The sequence below is a fragment of the Odontomachus brunneus genome, unplaced genomic scaffold (assembly GCF_010583005.1).
Source record: "Odontomachus brunneus isolate Ranch 3 - 2012 unplaced genomic scaffold, Obru_v1 Obru_scaffold_148, whole genome shotgun sequence".
Taxonomy (NCBI): Eukaryota; Metazoa; Arthropoda; class Insecta; order Hymenoptera; family Formicidae; genus Odontomachus; species Odontomachus brunneus.
The window spans coordinates 148,738-167,751 of record NW_022639598.1 but is presented as its reverse complement, the minus strand read 5'-3'; the positions used below and the strand labels follow the sequence as shown (position 1 = coordinate 167,751).

Sequence of the window (19,014 nt, the reverse complement as noted above, 5' to 3'; positions counted from 1 at the left end):
CCCCCCTTGGTCCTGCCTCTCTCGCTCCAACGGCACGAATTTCCCCGAGGAGGTGATTTTAGGTCACGGAAGTCCCGATAAGCCGACGCACCAGGCAGACGTTCATCTTCGCTTTGAGGGAAGAGGTGGCCTTCTGTCGCGCGTCTGATTCTATACCTTCCTTCCTTCTTTTTTTCCTTGGCTGGCGAAATTGACGTTCACGGGATTCAGGAAGCCGACTCAGAGGAAAGAGAAGCACCCCGCGAAGGAGCTTTAGCTCGTTTTCGGCTCAGTGCGACGTCGTTATGTCGTCGTCGCGCGTGCAATGCTCTCGCGGATCTGAAAGTAGAAAAGAAATACGTTTTTTTAGGAGATTCAGCAATTTATCTTTATTATTCTATGTGTCGTTAGTTGCGCGAGCGCATGATTCAACAAATATCGAGAAACACTGAAGGCATCTTCTTTTCTTTTCTTCTCTTCTTTTCTTTCTTATTCTCTCTCTTCATTTTCTCTCTTCCATCAAGTACGAAAGGCGGTCACGAAATTGCGCGACTCCCCTTTATTTTTATAACACCTCGAGAGATTAACGAGCATTCTCTCGAGGAATTACGGTAACGTTGACAAGTCGTTACTCCCGGTCTTCTCAATTCATATTTAAAGTTTTTAGCGTCTAAATGAGTGATTTCATTCGCGCGAATTTCATTGTTAATAGGACGGATAATTAGCTTGTATAATACTCGTCGGGAGTCTGCAAACTCGTTTTTTGCTCGTCTTGTTCTGTCGCAAGTGCAATAACCGCTTCCTATTCAGAATAATTAACTGTCGAGTGCGCGCGATGAATCGAGCGGAAAGAAAACAGGATACGCTGAGTAATCTGGATTTGTCCGTGCTAGATTCCACTTCGGTGCTTTCACGTCGCGTCCAGAGTGTACTCAAAGCCTTTCATAAGAATTCTTTGACCACCCATCTGATGTTCCTCTGTGCGCGCGCGCAATCTGCTTAATATATAAATCAATTTCTTACACGAGCGATGGAAAAAGCCTGGCGTACTGCAGTGTGCTATCACTTTTCAGGCGAAAAATAGTTTGAGGTAGAACATGAGAGCTAAATACGCGAAAAAAAGAATATAATTAAAAACTTGATATTTCATGATAATTTTTTCCGCGCAAAATATAATGCAACGTTTATCAAAACATATGCTTGCTCAAACATATTTTTGCTCAAACACTTTTTTGTGCACACAGAGAGAATAGTTTTTTTTCCATATGAGTTCTTTTCAATTTTGTTATGTTTTTAGTAGTGCGCTGAAATAAATTGAGTAAAGTCTGTCTGTTTCGCTGTGGAACACATCAAATTTTTTAATGGTACATTTCACAGTGTTCTGAAAATATAAATAGCAGATATAAACATTACTGCAGAATGTGTGCATCGATCTATTGTTCGATTGCGATATTCTGCCAGTAATTTTCCCATAAAATTCTCTTGCGTGTAGACGGAAAATCTGTCTACAAATATTCTATTGACGGTCGCAATCGTAAACGTCAGATGAATGTATCATCGCACTACAAATTGTTCATACGTCATGAAACATCACATCGTTTTCCAACATTGCGGACCTGATGCAAACCGTTAACATTGCGCGCGATTCGTGAATGAACCCGGATGAATTGGGACACGACGAACGGTTCACGCGAACGAGCGACCCTCCGACGCGTGGACGACGCTCTGATCGATGCATTCTTCCCGGATTCACCCATCAGCCACTACGTCAGTTTGCCATTCAAAGTAAGGACAGGATATAAGAGAGCCGACGACGTTCAAACCAACTCTCTCGCTCTCTCACTCTTTTCCTCTCTTTTTCCTCTGTCCCTCTTCGTTCCCTCTTTTTCTCCTCATCCTTCTCTCACTTTCTCTCTCTCTCTCTCTCTCTCTCTCTCTCTCTCTCTCTCTCTCTCTCGCGCGCGCGCGCTCTCGTTCTCTATCTATCCTTCTATCTATCTGTCTCCGTCCGTCTATCTCTCCCTCTGGCGTGGTAGTTGTGTCATGACAGGGCCGTGTCAAGTGCACTCTCGTCGAGTCCGCGTAATTTATGATCCGCTATTTTTGCGGTACATTTAGGTCAATTATTCCGACGGTAGCGCCGGCCTGGTGTGTGCTACACGACCGTGAAGAAGACGACCGGGGAGAAGCCCCCGTTCGAAGATATCACTTTTATTCTTCGATGAGGGTGCCGGTATCAAGGACACGGGGAGAAAGGAGCGCGTGACATCGATTTTTCCTTCGCGATCAATATTAACGACGAGCGACGATAATTCGCATCGCCGGATATAACTAACAATCGTTGAACGAAATAACGAAGCTTCGATCGAGACGAATGCAATTTAGCGATACGACGTTATTCAGTCTTTTTTTTGTTGCAAATAGCTATTCACTGTGTGTGATGATAAATCTTGTAAAATTTAATTTCTTTATGCATGCATTGTCTGAAAATCTCATATGGAAGATATTGAACAGCGTTGACTTGCAAAACATTGCGATAATCGCGCAGTTGTTATTATCAAATTTTGGTAGCAAAAAATTATAAACTTCCGTTCAAGCAGCTACTGCACACGTTTTTGAGCGGAAAATGGGAGAGAGAGATGTTTGCTCGCGTCGTCAAAGTGAGTCACTTCCTGTGATCCTTTTATCGGTTTTGGCTTAGATGTAGTTGCTAGTCACCGGCGCGTCCCGGAAAGTCGCACTTTCGATGTCAACACGGCGTGTCCGCCAATAATGCTCCACGATCCAGTCATAGGATCCAGCTGCTTTACGCTTGCAATGACGAAGTTTGTCTCGCGCGAAATCACATTTGCCGTGTCTCGTCCGTTCTGCTTGGCAAAAATCCGATTTCTCCCCTTTACCGAGCACACGGAGAAACAAAAGTCGCCGTTGCTGCGTCTCCAAAGTTGATTTTATGCCTCGTGAATTAACCGCGCTTCGCCGTAATTACCATCGCGCACCGAGCTTCCGCGCCAGCGTTTGACGGAAATCGCATTTCTCTGTATGAAAATCCATTAATTTCAGTAAAAGTACGTCGCCAACATTTCGCAGAAAATCGACAAGCCACAGCGAACAACCGTGGGGGAGCGAACTTATTTTCCAGCTCTGAAAATACACACGCGCGCCAATTTAAGCTCTGAAATAACCTACGATTATGACAGGAGCCTAAGTGTGACAGTACAGAGTGTGACATTTGTGAAATTTGGAAGGAATAATTTATCCGAAATTAACGGAACGTTATTTGAAGAGAAGAGTAATTTTTACGTATTTATAACTGATTATATATATACGCGCACATGTCAGCAGTGGCTTTCAATTCTGACTACTCGAAACGTGCAGACTGACTTGTGACCGACTGTACACGCGAATTCGAAGTCCGTCGTTATTTTACAACGTCACACATCGAGTTTGCTCATCTCGCCCGCGCGGATAGAAATCGCCCAGTGTCGACTCATGAATCATAGACAAAGCTTATTTCGTTGCAGGCCCGGTCCTGCGTCGCGACGCGACCTTTTTTCGTCCAAAACGGATCTCGCCGTACGGAGAGAACACGTACTGTGCCAGCTCTCTCTCTTTCTTTCTCGCTCCGACGCGTCTCTACAGCGACGTTATTTATGCTCTCTTCATTCTTCTTAGATTCGTCGCATAGAACGTCGCGTACGTGCGCCGCCGTGGCGGCTCACGACGACTGACTACGAAATGTGTTCATTCTCATCCCTTACTCGCGCTGTGCAACGCGGCGCATTCGAAACGCATCTTCCATTTCGCGGGACACGCTTTGCCGACGCGTTACGGTGTTACGGTAGCACACGCATCTGTAGGTTCGTAAAAAACTAACAAAAATAACTGTAAAAAAAAACGTCAGTTAGAGAAAGAGAGAGAAAGAGAGAGGCGGAGGGAAGAAAATGGAAAAAAAAAACATCAGCGAACGCTTCTCATTCGGCACTGAAAAACGCGCTGAAAAACATAAAATTTCACGACCGCCCGTGGTAGACTGACGTAAATATGCATGTGGTCTACGATGTGTTGGACGCCGTCATGAAATTAAGCGGGAGGTACAGAAGCGTGACTGACTGGTAACGCTCCATTTTCCAAAAATTCCCGCGGCGCCGCCGCGGAAAGATAATTCGCAGATCCGGGTAAATAACACGGCCCGTAGAAACTTTGATTCTACCTTCAGCCTTACTATTCTATCCTATTCGTTCCTTGATATTCTGAAGCATGTAACCTATTTCAACGCTAAAGAAAATGAAAAGGGAAATTTCGAATAAAAATAGGAGCAAATTGTATCATTAGAATTAAATATATTTTGCTAACTTAGCAACTGCTACTGCATCGTAGAATTCAAGGTTTAACATGAAGCCAAAATCTCGGAGGGTGCGTTGCGGACATCTTAAAATCGGACTGGACACGTCCAGCGTACGAATCTCGCCGCAGCGCGCGTTTTGCCGCGAATGCGGTGGGCCGTAAGGTAATTTAGAGTTGAACACACAAAGAGTTACTCGTTCATCGTGATTTTACGGTACATTGACTCTTTCGCATTGACTCTTTCGCACTCTCAGCGTAGCAACTTTGCGTGAATCAGATTTTCGCCGACTGATCGATGATCGTGTCGCGGCTACTAAAATATGCCGTTAATTGCTAATTACATTGGCGATTATTTGCAAAAATATCACTGATATCGCTGCACTGCAGGAAATTTCGTGTCGAGTTTAATGCGTTTCACGTGTCCCAATCTACCCACTCCTTAATCTTTGTGTTCATTTGACACAACGCGAATGTGTGACACTTAACACAGCTTATCTATGTGTACACTCTACACATAAGATATGTCACTAACAGATTATGCACGGAAAAAACAATAAACACGGTCAATCCACGTATGAATATCATTGTATCAACCAGATTCAACAGTAAAATAGGGAACAATTGATTATACGGTTGTTGCAATCACAGAGCAATTGCCGAGTCACAGTGACCGTTTTTTTTTTTACTGCGCAGTTGCATTTGCAATTATTCACGATAATATCACTGATATGAGAAATTGGCGTGGGACTGAAGCACGCATAATTGAATTCTCTCGTCGAGGTTTCTCTCTTCAAACGTTTAAATGAGGTTTACACTGAAACCAGGAATCTTTATCCCAGACTTCGTTTCGAATCAGGCCATTGATTCGATTGCGACGCGTGTACATGTGTACGCGTGTGAGTGTGGATGGGTAGGTCGCGATTCTTGGCGCGGTTATCATCGAGCAGTTAAATAAGTCGTCTCACCGCACGACCTTTTCACATTTTTCACGATTCCGCTGTTCACACACGGACGTCAGCATGGACGCGTAGGTGATAGAGCCCGGCCATGTTGGAGAGGGATTAAAAGGAGAATCTTTATTGTATCCGCGTATAGCGCGCGCAGTGCCGCGAGATTAAAATCGATGAAAGAACCGTGCCGTAATTTTCGTGATGGAGAGAGGAGGCTCTGTGCGCGACGTAACTGCAGTAATTTGCGCTTTTCCCAGTGCGAAGTGGAACGACCGCGGATCGCGGCTGAATAATAACAATGCTGAGATTTTTGCGGAAAAAAACGCACTTAAACACAAGGCGCGCTTTGATGTTCTCTGCGTAAAACGCGAAAATGCGTGGGCGGAAAAACAATTTTTAAATAAAAATTGTTTTTCCATCCACACACATTCACGCATGCACACGCGCGCGACTTGATCCGTGCTCACCGAATTATGGAATCCAATCGTCGTCGCATCGGGGAAAATATTTCACGTTGTTCCCAGCGGCAGCTGTCGAGCCGCGCTGTTCGTTTCCTTCTCAATATTTTTTCTCAATATACGCACGATACACGTCACGAAACATTGCCGTTTGTTGCCGGAAAAGTTCACAACTCGTCGGCCGAGTACCATTGGTAGACCGCAATGACGGCGGCATAAATGTCGCGTAATTACACGACGCTCCCACGGTGCAGTTGCAAAACCCAACGGTATGTAGATACAATTACGTGCGTGTAATTGCGAAGAATGTTATCAAATGAAAATTTGCATGTGATGAGTAATAAACGCTCATACATCCGCGCGCGCTCGGTAACAAGTACAATATATTGATGAAAATCAACAGGTGGTGCGCACAAAGGGAATCGAATTTTACTTAAATGCTCTTTGCACGCGTCTCATATCTCGCGATACATTCGCACAGTGATACTGTCACTTTGACGAAAGAAGACGAAGCGGACAAAGCGAGCAAAGTTCGCACTCTCTGCTCTCTGAAGCACCATCAGCATTCTTCACTGAAATGCTACGCTCGTAAGTAATGGTTCAGTTGTAAGCACAGCGCTGCAGAAATCTTGTTGAAGGGATCAGTTAATAACGGCTGTTACCATTATCGATGTACTTTGCAAGCACATACATGTCATTACATGCAAGGTGCGTGGAAGCTGTCAATTCCGTCGTCACAGACGCGGAAGCGTGGATTTGACATAGTATAATTAATTTGCTTGTTACGGAATCTCAAATCTACTGGCCGAAATCGGTGGAGTATAAGGTGAAGCGGCGATGTTTCCACTAGAAATCAATGAACATTTGCTGATTATCGCGGTGAAGTGCTCCTCTCTTATTGGTCCAATCGGAAACATTTTTACTGGTTTACCCAGAGAGACGAGACGCAAGAGACGCGAGGAAAGGTACGAAATTGCGAGAGATGTGAATTGAAACGTAAGAAACTATCGACGAATTCTATCGAATTTTATCGACGTGTTGAATAAGGGAGAAAGAGAGAGAGAGAGAGAGAAAGAGAAGCTGCGCTGTTATCCATTTTTCTCTCTTTGTCTCTATTCTTTTATTCTTTATTAAGTACGGCGCAGGTGGATGCAATCGCAGAAGCGCGCGCCGCTACCGACTTATCGAAGCACGTTGCAGTGAAAATATGTTGCCAGCCAGAATATTCTCGCACCTGCCTCACCGAGAATGAGAAGCTCGCAAGTGCGCGTCGCTCGATGCCGACTCGTTCTGTTACTTGCCTTCTTGAAATAAATCGGTAGAAATGTTTCTGATTCATTCAGTAAAATGAATATTGCTGGAAAACACACAATCCCATTTTACTACTCCGTCTTATAGCACATTTTTTTAGCAGTGGAAGTAGAATATCTCTTATACTGCAAAATCTGAATTACATAAATTCGTTTGTACACTGCGCTAGATTCAACTTTCTATGGCTTTTGTGGCGATGGAATTAAATAAATAATTCCGATTTAAGTAAATATGTTATCTACCTAATAAATATTTGTTAACAATTTTTAGATATTTTTTCTCACTGTACTGGTCAAATTGCAGTCATTGAATCAATTAGTAAATCTCATCGCAGCAGCTATACAATTCGTTCAATTGACTAAATGTTTGCTTGAACGAATTTTGTTCGTTCGAACAAAATGTCTTATTAGCTCGGTCACTTTTTTCTCAGTGTATTTAAAGGGTACAGAAGGACAGAGTCTCGATTTTCCGATTATCCAGCGAAAAATCCTGCGTATCCGAAGGCTGCGCGGCTATATGCGGGGAAGAATCGGCGCATCAGCCGTCGTTGCGTCGCGCTGAATCGCGTCACGTAGCGACGCCGAGCATGTAAATCGCACGCAGTTGTCTCCGCGGAATATAAGTAGAATTCTCAACGGCGAGGCCGGCCAAGGGCGCACCCCGTCCCGCGGAATTCGCAAGATCAATGACGATGAGACCTCGCCGTTCTCTCTACGCTACCCACCGGCGTAATGAGAATTTCTCACATTGCCGAGCGCGTCTCGCTGCGCCGCTAATTCGTCCTCGCGGTCGCGCGTGGCCTCGTCGTCGTCCTCCTCGTCGTCGTGTCGGGAAATTAATATATCGCGACGGGATCGTTGTTTTCGCCGAGACATCGAGGGAAATAATCGATCGTCGGACTCGCTTCAAACGTCGCGTGAAATTTGCTACTCGACCGCCAGTACCCGCCATGGGATCTTGTCCCATAGTCCTGTTCAGGTTAATCCACAGACTTCTATATAATATATCTATATAATAGGTATAATATAATATAATATACTATATATAATATACCTATATATACCTTCTTATTTATATATAACTTCTATATAATATACCTATAATTATTCTATATAATATACCTATAATATACCGCTAAATAGGTATAGTTTAGGTTAATCCGTATACTTCTATATAATATACCTATATAATAGGTATAATATAATATAATATATATAATATACCTATATATATCTTCTTATTTATATATAACTTTTACTATACCTATAATATTTATATATAACTTTTAATATACCTATAATATACCGCTAAATAGGTATAGTTTAGGTTAATCCACAGACTTCTCAATAATAATACTATATAATAGGTATAATATAATATAATATAATATATTATATATAATATACCTATATATACCTTCTTATTGATATATAACTTCTATATAATATACCTATAATTATTCTATATAATATACCTATAATATACCGCTAAATAGGTATAGTTTAGTTAAGGATTGTTTGGTCGAAAAAATACCGTCCGTCATCTTTGAAAGAACCTCGCATACGCGACCTGAGTGACAATGAGTGAGTGGAAGGAAGCAATATGCTATAGTGCGTATCATTATTACTCCTATATGATACGGTCCTTTCAAAGATGGCCGTCCGATATTTTTCCGACCACTCGCTAAATACGGGTATTAGCAGTCTAGTTTATATATAGAAGTCTGTGGGTTGATCTCAATATTGGGTGATGAAAATCTCTGATAAAATCATATGCAAAGCAATAATTCGAATTATTCAATCGTCATATACATAATCACAAATAATTTAATTAATTGATGGAATCAATTATTAGTCAGTATAATCAATCACATCAAAGCTTGAATAATAATTAATTTGGTCGATCGATGGAATTATTTATGATTTTATATATGACGATTGATTATGGTTTGCCAATTATTATTTAGACAAAAAAAATTTTCATCGAATAATGCCCAAACGTTAGTTAATCAGTTGTTTGGTTCATATAAATCATATATGTTATATTATCGGTTCCTAATTACTAATAATTATTAATAGTTTTTATTATTAATAAGATATCAGTTGCCACGCTGAATTACAGGATTTATCAGGACCTGATAACATCACTTTGTGTAATTAATTGTAGAACGGTTTAGACACAATCAAATCAAAAGCTTACTAAAATCAAATCAAAAGCTTACTATCAAATTGAATTGTCAAAAATCAATTGTGTAAAGATCATTTGTGTAAAGATACATAATAATGTTTTCTTTTTTTTTCTTTTTTCTTTTTTTAATTTCCCTGAACAGAGCAAAATCTATCAGTTGGTAATACACATATATATCTGACTTTAGGATAATCCTGTCAAGACCAACTTTAATTTCTTCAGTGGAATCATATGGTTTTTTTAAATATAAATCGTGTTTTTAGTTTTTCTTTTTACTTTACGGCAACTTCACCTTAATACTTTTGTATATTAAGGGAGATTATCCGATAATCCGATTATCCGATAAAATTACCAAACGGATATTTTCGATCAAATTCCGATCAATTTTTATATTCGATCAGGATATCCGATTAATTGAGTGTCAAAATTGAGTTGTCGGCGAGTTTGCACGGCAATTATATAATTAATAATAATAAATAAGAATGAATAATATAATTGCAGCGTAAATTCGCCGATAATGTCTCGATTTTGACGCTGTAGCGAGATATCTTGATTTCATCATGTCCAAACTGTTTTGCAACCAAGTGTACAGAGCAGATGCCTAATTGGGATCAGCCGACCAAGGTCACGGGATAAATTTCTAGTCGGGTACTCAGATTATGTCAACTCTGAGTGCTCGGTATCTCAAAAGAGTTCTCAAGCAACGCCGAAGCACTCGCCCAAGCATTCGCTCTTATCTCGTTTATCCTTTTCTCAAGATGTGGTCGAGGTGATCTATCGGCCTCAACGTGTTTCTTTCATTCTCATCCCAATGCCTCGTTTTTCGTACTCCCGTCTGGCTCGCGCGAAATCTCGGGACGATCTCTTTCGGGAGAAGAAATCCGATCGACCGACCGATAGCTCGCACCCGATAGTGACAATCGTCCCTGCGATACGTCATTGCTCCTCCGAGCAACCTTGAAGGCGTCTCGCAAACGTTCTTGCACGGTGAAAGCGTTAGTGTAACTGAATTTTCTGTTACTTGGCGACCAGATGCAAAACCCGCTTGTGGGAACGATTTCTGTCGAAGGCCGCTGCTCGGCCAGTTTCTCTCGGTTACCTCGAGCGACCTTTAAAGCGATGTATACAGTGAGAACTTAAGTCTTTGCTTGTTTTCCGGCTTTGGACCGCGTTTTCCTTGTGTTTGGTTTCGACCTTTCGTGAATATTTCAGTTCACTTCTTCAGGGCGACCTGAAACTGAACTTAACCCAATTGACCAATTGCAGTTAAATATAAGGAAAATAACCAAATATGATTAGCCAATTTTTTACGGCTTAAGGCTTAAGGCTTATGGCTTAAGTTTTCATTGTAGACATCGCTTAGTGCAGCTGAATGTGTTGGAACGAATGTTTTCGATCGCAGTAGCAGATATATTATTCCTCGAGCGAGTTTTTCGTCTGCTCCCTATTCAGCTGGCCGAGCTGAAATTGTTTTTTCCGTCTACCCAAATAGAGATGTTCGGTCCGTGCGAAGAATGAACGGCTCGCTCACGCTTACGTTTCACAGTAACGAAATCCCGTCGAGAAGTGTGTTATCCGCTGAAAAATTTCGTTCCCTCCGCTCGCCGTTTATTTCCTAAGCAAGCGTCCGCTTACACACGCGGGATCGCGGTCTTCGCAATTTGTCACGGTGCTAGAAGCTCGCTCGCTCTCACGTGAGTGGAGGCAGGGATGGATGAGGGAGAAGGGAAAGGGCGTACGCAAATCCAAAGCTTGGTACGCGACCCGCGTCGCACGAAAACGTACGGCGAAACCCTTCTTCTGCGTGAACGGCATACATAAGTCATCCGACGATATACACACACACGTAAAGGTGGTCGCGCCGTTCCTCCCCCAGCCCCGGAATTTCTTTTTGCCCCGTCGCCGCCTCCACAGATCCCGTCGTTTCAGCGGAAACGGTGCATTGATTTATTGCGCGATTTCGTTAGCATGCACGGGAAAAACGTCGCGGATGTAAGAAATATATTCCCGACCGGCTCATTCCTTATCCGGAGATATCGCGAGCCCCGTCCGCAAATTCAATAAGCTAGACTCAAATCTCGTCTCGGACGATATTCTTCGGTCCTCTTCATCATCTTCTTCTTCTTCTTCGTCGAGCGTGATCGCTGAGTCGTATTTCCTTCTTCGTTTCTCCATCGGATTAATTGCGCGAACGTTTCGCTGAGACAACGCTGATTCTGATAACGGCCAGGGAAATTATTTTGAAGGCGCGACACGCACGCGCGACTCTCTCGGCTATTCTATTAATTAATCCGCGCTGATATTCTCGATTCTCGTCGCCGTCGACACGACAAGCGTACTCCCGCTCCTCTCCCCCTCACATCCTGAAAATATTCCATTAAGAGGCAGAAGATCGACGATCGCGAGAAGTGAAATTACATTTCTTATTCCTTGATGATTTATGGATGTATTCCTCGGTTTGTGCGCTCGCGTGTATAAGATTCGCTCCGCGCGGCTTAACACGTTATTGACCCGAATTCATTTATCACTCGTTGCTCCGCAGAAACGCGCTTCAGGTATGTATCCCGCGAATACAAATACTCTCCTGCTGCCGGGAATACAGATATAAATACCCCAGCCGTCCGCAAGCGCTCCGAAATATTAACCATTTTCCGGATCGCGTAATCTCATTTCCCGCGTGGAACGTAATTCGCGTGATAAGAAACGTCTCCGTTCTGCCGCGGGAACGTCCCTCTCGACTCGTTCTCGCGCTAAACACGGAGCCCGGCAACATCGATTTGGCGATACGCGTTTGCATCGCGAGAGACGGCTCTTGAAATTCGCGGGAAGGATACCTTCGCTGTCGAACGTTCGCGCAACGGAGATTCAAAAGTGACGAAATTTATCGCGCCGATCGTCGTGGTTGTCTCGTACATAGATTCAGAGAATAGATCGCGTCTTCTTAAGGTACAGTTGATGACAGGATTGAAGAACAGAGATATGTTAAGTCAAATGCTTTCTCTATCACACAGTGATCCAGGATCCGTATCAACAGTCGTTATTTATTTCAAGTGAGATATTCAGATTTCTTTTAATTCAGGATTAAATGAGAGTTTTTCAGTTGAGCCGCGAGATTGCAGCTAGAGATGTTATACATGCTACACGCAAAAAAATGATTTAGTAATATCAGCCAAATCGCGTAAGTTGATTCAAACTTAGTCAAAAGGCTAATCGTTTAGCTGTCACTGTTAAGAATTGGCTATGACAGCTAAGATGCATTCGCTATGAAATACAAATATATTAGGTGACATTAAAAATGCACATTATTTCAAGTAGCTAAGAAAATAGCAGTTATTCCTAAATTTCTTATCGTATGCATATATTAAAGAAGTTTGCCGTACAGCTACAATCATTTGTTACAGTCACTTATTTCTAGCAGCTAATATTTCTCGCTGTAGCGCCTAAGTTTAACAGCGAATAAATTTAGCTTCGGTAGTATCGACATTAGCTATCCCTATTTCAGTGACACATCTTATCTACCACAGCTATTTTTTAGCTCTGGAAGCTAGTTCTTTTTTTTGCGTGTATAATTCGACTGGCAAATTTGGATCTAACTGAATAAAAATCTGAATATCTCGCGTGAGACAATTTTCAGCTATTAATATGGGTCTTAGGGCTGATTTTTCCAACCTCTTGATCCAACGTCTCTCTTTGTCTCCTCTAAATTAGATAGACGATTTGACTGTTAGTTAGCTTACCAAATGATTTGAAAAATCGGCTCGCAAAATTGGATCTGAGTTTTCAGTTGAATTATATAACATACGTAACAATATCGTAATTCATCTGAAAAGTTTGTATCTAATGTTAAACTCAAATATGAGTATCTTACTTGAGGTAAATTTCAAGTAACTACTACTTTTATTTCATCCCTCCTGCAGCAATACGTAGACTGTTCTATACGTCTGCAATCTCGAATGCCATCGGCGAGCCATGTTTCTTCCGTTGCTGATTTCGCCTCCATCCGCAGATACATTTGATATTCGCGACGTGCAGTTTAGCGAGAATCGAGCAACCGAGCCGAGCGCTTAAGGTAAACCGATATGTCCGATCGAAAAGTTTCGAATATACTGCTTCGAAATGTTCCTGGGTTAGTGCGGCTTCGTAGGGCGCATTCGTGCATACGTGAGACTCGACAACGACGCGACGATGCAATCGCGTATATATAACATCTCTATTGATGGATATTCAATCCCCGTTCTCTCTCCTTTATAGTCTCTCTCTTCCTTTCTCTCTCTCTTTTTCTGTATGAAGCCGTATGGGTTTGACGATTGGGATATTAAAAAACCGCGGTATGTTCCAGAAATCTCGCAAGACTTCAATAAACGAGAAACTGCGAGAATACGCGGTCTCCTGAAATCACGTAAAATCGATGGTGCATATATCTCGCGAAAGACGAATTTTCGATACTTACGTTTATTACGTTTACCGAACGTTCAGGCGCGAAATTGCTTGACGTAACTCGTGACAAATTTGCAGGGGTCAAGTACAACCAAATCTTGACCGTGTATCTTGTTATTCGTCATTTTTATCACGCAACCATCGCGATTTTTGTCAACACCGACTGCTCACAAAGAAGCGCGTCGTATATACGCGGATCAAATCGAAATAACACGATAATATCAAAGATTCGTCGGAAATCGAATGAGTGGAGCTTGCGTGATAAGCCGAGCACTTAGCTGTTATCCTAAGCCAGCCCGAGTGATTCTTTCACGGTGACAATCGTTGGCGAAAGCCAACGTCGGTCGTCGACAAGCATCGACTAGTCACTGATAAGGCGGTAATAAATTGTCGCGATGGATCAGTGTAATGTATAGGACTCAGATAACTCCCTCTTTCCCCTCCTCTTCCCCCTCCCCGTCGTTTATACAGCTTTTACGAGCGGATTGATCTCCATTGAGCTCCACCCTGCTACTGTACGAGAGTTCTTAGCGCTCCTTTTTCTCTCTTTTCTTTTATTCTCTCTTGTTCTTAACGATACCGTAGCTGAAAGCTTCGTTTTGTCTTAATTCGTAAGCAAGGCGACGCTGACACAAAATTGTGAGCGATCGAACAACCATCCTCAGTTATATCTTACTGAAAGAGTAACTAACTCCGAATTCAGATCTGAGAATCTCGTTTGAAGCAAGTTTCAAGTAACAACTATTAATGCAGACCTCAGATCCGTATCAATAGTCGTTAGTTGAAACTTACTTCAAGTAAGATACTCATATTTAGCATTAGATCTAAGCTTTTTAGCTGAATCACGATACTGTCACACACATGCATATAATTCAACTAAAATTTCAGATCCAATTCTACGGGCCGATTTTTCCAACCTCTTGGTAAGCTAACTAACAAATCATATCTGTCTAATTTAGAATAAAAACAAAGACAGATATACCAAGAATTTTCTGCGATATTACTGCAAAAATTTCAAATAACGAGTATCCTTAATCCTTAATCCTTTCATGTAACTACACTAAGCAAAAATTTTAAAAATAAATAAATATCTATTGTATCTATGAGTACCAATAATATATTTGCCTAAGTCTAAATTCTTTTATTCAAATAGAATAAACAGTCTCTTTCGTGAAAAGCTAAGGTTTTGAGAAAATGTATATTATCTTATTTGAAAAATATTTTATATTGATATAAATGTCATTTTAGTACCTATTAAATAAATATCTTTAATTTCTTAAATATTTTTTTCTCTTGGTGTGGAAAAGGGAAAGAACAAACTTGTAAGAAATTTCGGTTTACATGTTTTTTGTTTGAAAAAGATTCGTTCATGTTCTGTGAAATAGTTTCACTTCTGTTACTATGGAAGCTCTATTTATCGCGTGATAAAGTTTAAAAGGATTCGCTACTTTCAGTGCGGAGGAAGAATATGGCCCATGAGATCCGCACGGGTTACGTAATGTATCCTCACCGCTCCAATTAAGGATTAAGGGACTGTACTAATTCATTATGTCGCTTTAATCAGGGGTTAAAGCCGCCGTATTTCGAACGTATCCCATTCTCTCATAGAAACGGCAAAATTTTGTTAAGCTCAAACATTGTTCGCTTTCTCCCTCACTTCGTCCCGGAGATAAGCTGCAACACTTTTGCAGCAATCCAAATTCAAAGGCACCGAAATGATATCAGTCCGTCTGCCGATCGTACGCTTTGTTTGTACCAAAACGCGACGTCCGACGATCACGAAACTGCGACACTCTGTCGAACTTAATACTTTGCTTAATGGAATTAAAGAAACGTGCTTTCTCATAACACGGTTTTATGATCCGGCCAACGTGTTAAGCCGTTATTACGTGCCGGATTTTCGATGTCGCGACTCGGTACTGACAGCTAGTATTGACTCAGCATTGGATTAGTCGTGGGATAATAACCCGGGCACAGCACCGACGACTAATATCTTGGTCAAACATTCGCGATCGAACACATCAGCCGAGAGCGAATTTCTCGCGTAATGTTTCGACGTTATTTGCATAATGTGGGATCTCTCGAAGTCACACGCGTACAACATTCAAGACAAATTGTAAACGGAGAAAAAAGGGATTATTACATGGAAATTTTATTAGCACAAGTACGCACCACTTTTCTTTCTGCTTTTGTAATAAGAGAACATAGTTCTCTTGACCACCATTTATAGTAACTATTTTTCTATGTGATTATAATTACAAATGCCACACGTTTTGCTAGGTGTGCATTAATGTTCAAAAATATCGATACAATTATCGATACGTATCGATGCCAGAGGCATACCGATACGTATCAATAGTCGGATCAATACTTTCGAACGGTAGTGCGCGAGACGCCGAGAAGAATAGCGTTTATTTCACATTCCTACGTCCATTCTTCGCTGAGATACGGACGTTTGTGTATTAGAAATTCGTAAATGTACGGCGCGCGCATGGCTATACATTATAGTGCGTTCACACTTCGCACTTGACACTTCAAGGTGGCGCGCAACATTGTTGCGTCGGGCCTCGGTTCCCATCAAACGATTCGTCGCTCGGCGATAACAAGAAAAATCGTAACGACTCGAGGTAAATTACACTCGAAAGCTAAAGTTGTCCCACTTCCAATAAGAGAGCGATTATCTCTCTTAATCACTTATTAATTTCTTGAAAGACCGGTCAACTTTGTTCGAGCCAAAGATAAACCTGCCATTAAAGGGGCGGATTCGATTCGAGCGAGCCAGGAAGAAATAAAATGAATCGCGGATAATGTAAGCTTCCGTTTGTTGTATCTGAAGGATAAATTATGATTTAATTTTTACAAGCTGCTCTACACTTTATATGCATTATTATGTACTTGGGTTGTATGAAAACTTATTACACGGTCGAGTTTAGTAACGTGTCTATAGCTATCCGATTCTCCCGATAGGTTTCATAGAAATATTTCTCGATTCGAAACGTCGCATTCACATATAATCCACTTATTCCGGCTCCCCCTTTGCGAGACATTCGATAAGTCGGGCCGGAAACTCTACTGTGTAGAGACGAGGAGAGCTCTCCTCGCGCGCGCTACACACCGCGTCGATCTATTTGCATAATTGCGGTACTGAGCGCTACAATAAATTCCATAACTTCCGCGGCAGGAGATTTTACGGGAAGATCTCTCCGCTTAATTCTGTGCCTTTCTGGGAGAAGTTCGCTCTCTCAGCCCGCGTGCTTCGTATTTGAATGTGGACGAAGCGATCTCCATTTCCCTCTCCTCGCGACAACAATGCTTGACTCACAGTTCCTCGAGAATTTCGGTACGTATCTCGCGTCTGATAAGCCGCTGTGAGTTAAAATCGATTTTGTATACAAGATATCCTTTTCGTTCAAGATGAGGTTTGTGTGAGTGCACTCGAAAAAAATATAATCTCATTCTTATCAGAATCTTTTTATATGTAGCCTCAAGAGGATTCTTCTGAAATCAAAAGGAGATGCGCAATACTCTTAAATTGAGAGTAATCTCGTCTTCTGTCTATGATACAAGTACTTGTCGCGTCTTTCGTATCGCGCATAAGAGCATTCTGCTTCAACCAATATATATTCATCTTGATTCGAGACAAAAAAGTTAGGATTTTCAGTAACAGATTTTCAATTAATAGTCCATTTTATTAGAAGAAAAGTTACTCTTTTGGCAAAGTTTTCACTTAGAATATAGAATTGCGGGAAATAGCACTTTGCAACTAGAGTTCTTTTTTATTGGCTATGATGCAGAATAAATCGAATTAGAATCAGAAAATTATATAAAATGTTTTACTGCACCTTTAATCACGCACGTAATTTTGCAATTGATTGAATCAAATTTCTCGTTTCAAGCAGCTTTATCGTACAATTTGGTAGTCTATTGATACATATATATTCGTGTTTATAACATCTCGTATAATTTAGAATAAAATAAATATTGTCGAAATTGCACCGCTAGATTGCTACGTTCGATGTCAGGTATATTTGTTTAGACCGGCAAACAAACTACACACATACACTACACACACACACACACACACACACACACACACACATACGCGCGCGCGCGCCAGTGGGTGGTACAAATGTGTATTTACGTATTTTGTTGTCTCTTTCGGTCGTTCGTTTAACATAACCCATTTAGTTATCTCATCGATTCCTATGTCGTTACTAAACGATCATAGTACAAGCATTTTTCTCTATCGTTAAACTAGCTATTAAAGACCCGCACAATGAACCGTGCGCAAACATTCGGCACATGGGACTTTCATTTATTTACGCAGAGCGCGACATTTATAATTGCGCGCAAATACAGAATATTTCGCGAGTCAGCTGACGCGTACGTTTCAACGTGGAGCACGTGAATGAAACGCGTAACTAATAAAGAGCGTGAATAAGCGAATTCATGTTTTATTTAAAAATTCGCTATCGACAATCTCGCCACGTTACTTTAAAGTACTTTTATTTGCATGAATATCACAACCAGTGCCTTGTTGCAATCTCCGCTACACAGAAAAACAGGATGGTTGACTGGCACATAAATGTGATTGTACCAAGATCCAATAGTAAGATGCGGAACAGCTAATTATGTGATTGCTACAACAATTGTTGAGTTATTGGCGTTACAGTGATGATATCTGATTGTTCAAATCGGAGTATACCTGTAGTATATGTCACTCCGACCAACTGATTTCTGGTTGTCAGGACGAGATCACGCGCAACTATATTGGTATAGTTGATGCACCAAAATAACTGTGTTATATCAACCATATATGTTATCACTGCACACATACACTGAGAAAAAATGTTTGGTATTTATAACTGATATTTGTAATTACATAGAGAAATAATTACTATAAGTTATGGCCAAGAAGACCATTTTTTTATTTTTTAAATTTTACACACTCTCTCTACAATGTTAGTAATAATAGCTTTATATGCGTATTATTACTACCATTTTCGTATCTAGAATAACCAAAAGACATGAAAGAGATTGGAGCTAAAAATAGCTACAATTTTACTTAGAGATCAATCATTTTTTTTCTCAGTGTAGAAGTCACAAGAGTGATGCAACTCTACTCACAACTAAATATTTCCGGCTGTGTATACCATATCTTTTTTTCCACGTATTATCTATCTACATATGGCGAGTGTCCCTTGATACGCCACGCTTATTTTGTCCGGCATTCCGGTATTACGCGCCGCGGTATTCGTTTCATTTCGCAATATTGAGCACGCATCGATGTGTGATGAGAAGTAGAGAGAGAGAGAGAGAGAGAGAGAGAGAGAGAGAGAGAGAGA

General features: G+C 41.3%; 1 long non-coding RNA gene across 2 annotated transcripts in view; it reads right to left on the bottom strand.

Annotated features, from left to right (window-relative positions):
- Positions 1–175: 175 nt before the first annotated feature.
- The window catches only part of LOC116850549, an 83,378-nt gene continuing 64,539 nt past the window's right edge, over positions 176–19,014 (bottom strand). For both annotated transcript variants that reach the window (XR_004379370.1, XR_004379369.1), the window contains one exon: positions 176–318. This is a non-coding gene — a long non-coding RNA (uncharacterized LOC116850549). The remainder of the gene's footprint in view (positions 319–19,014) is intronic.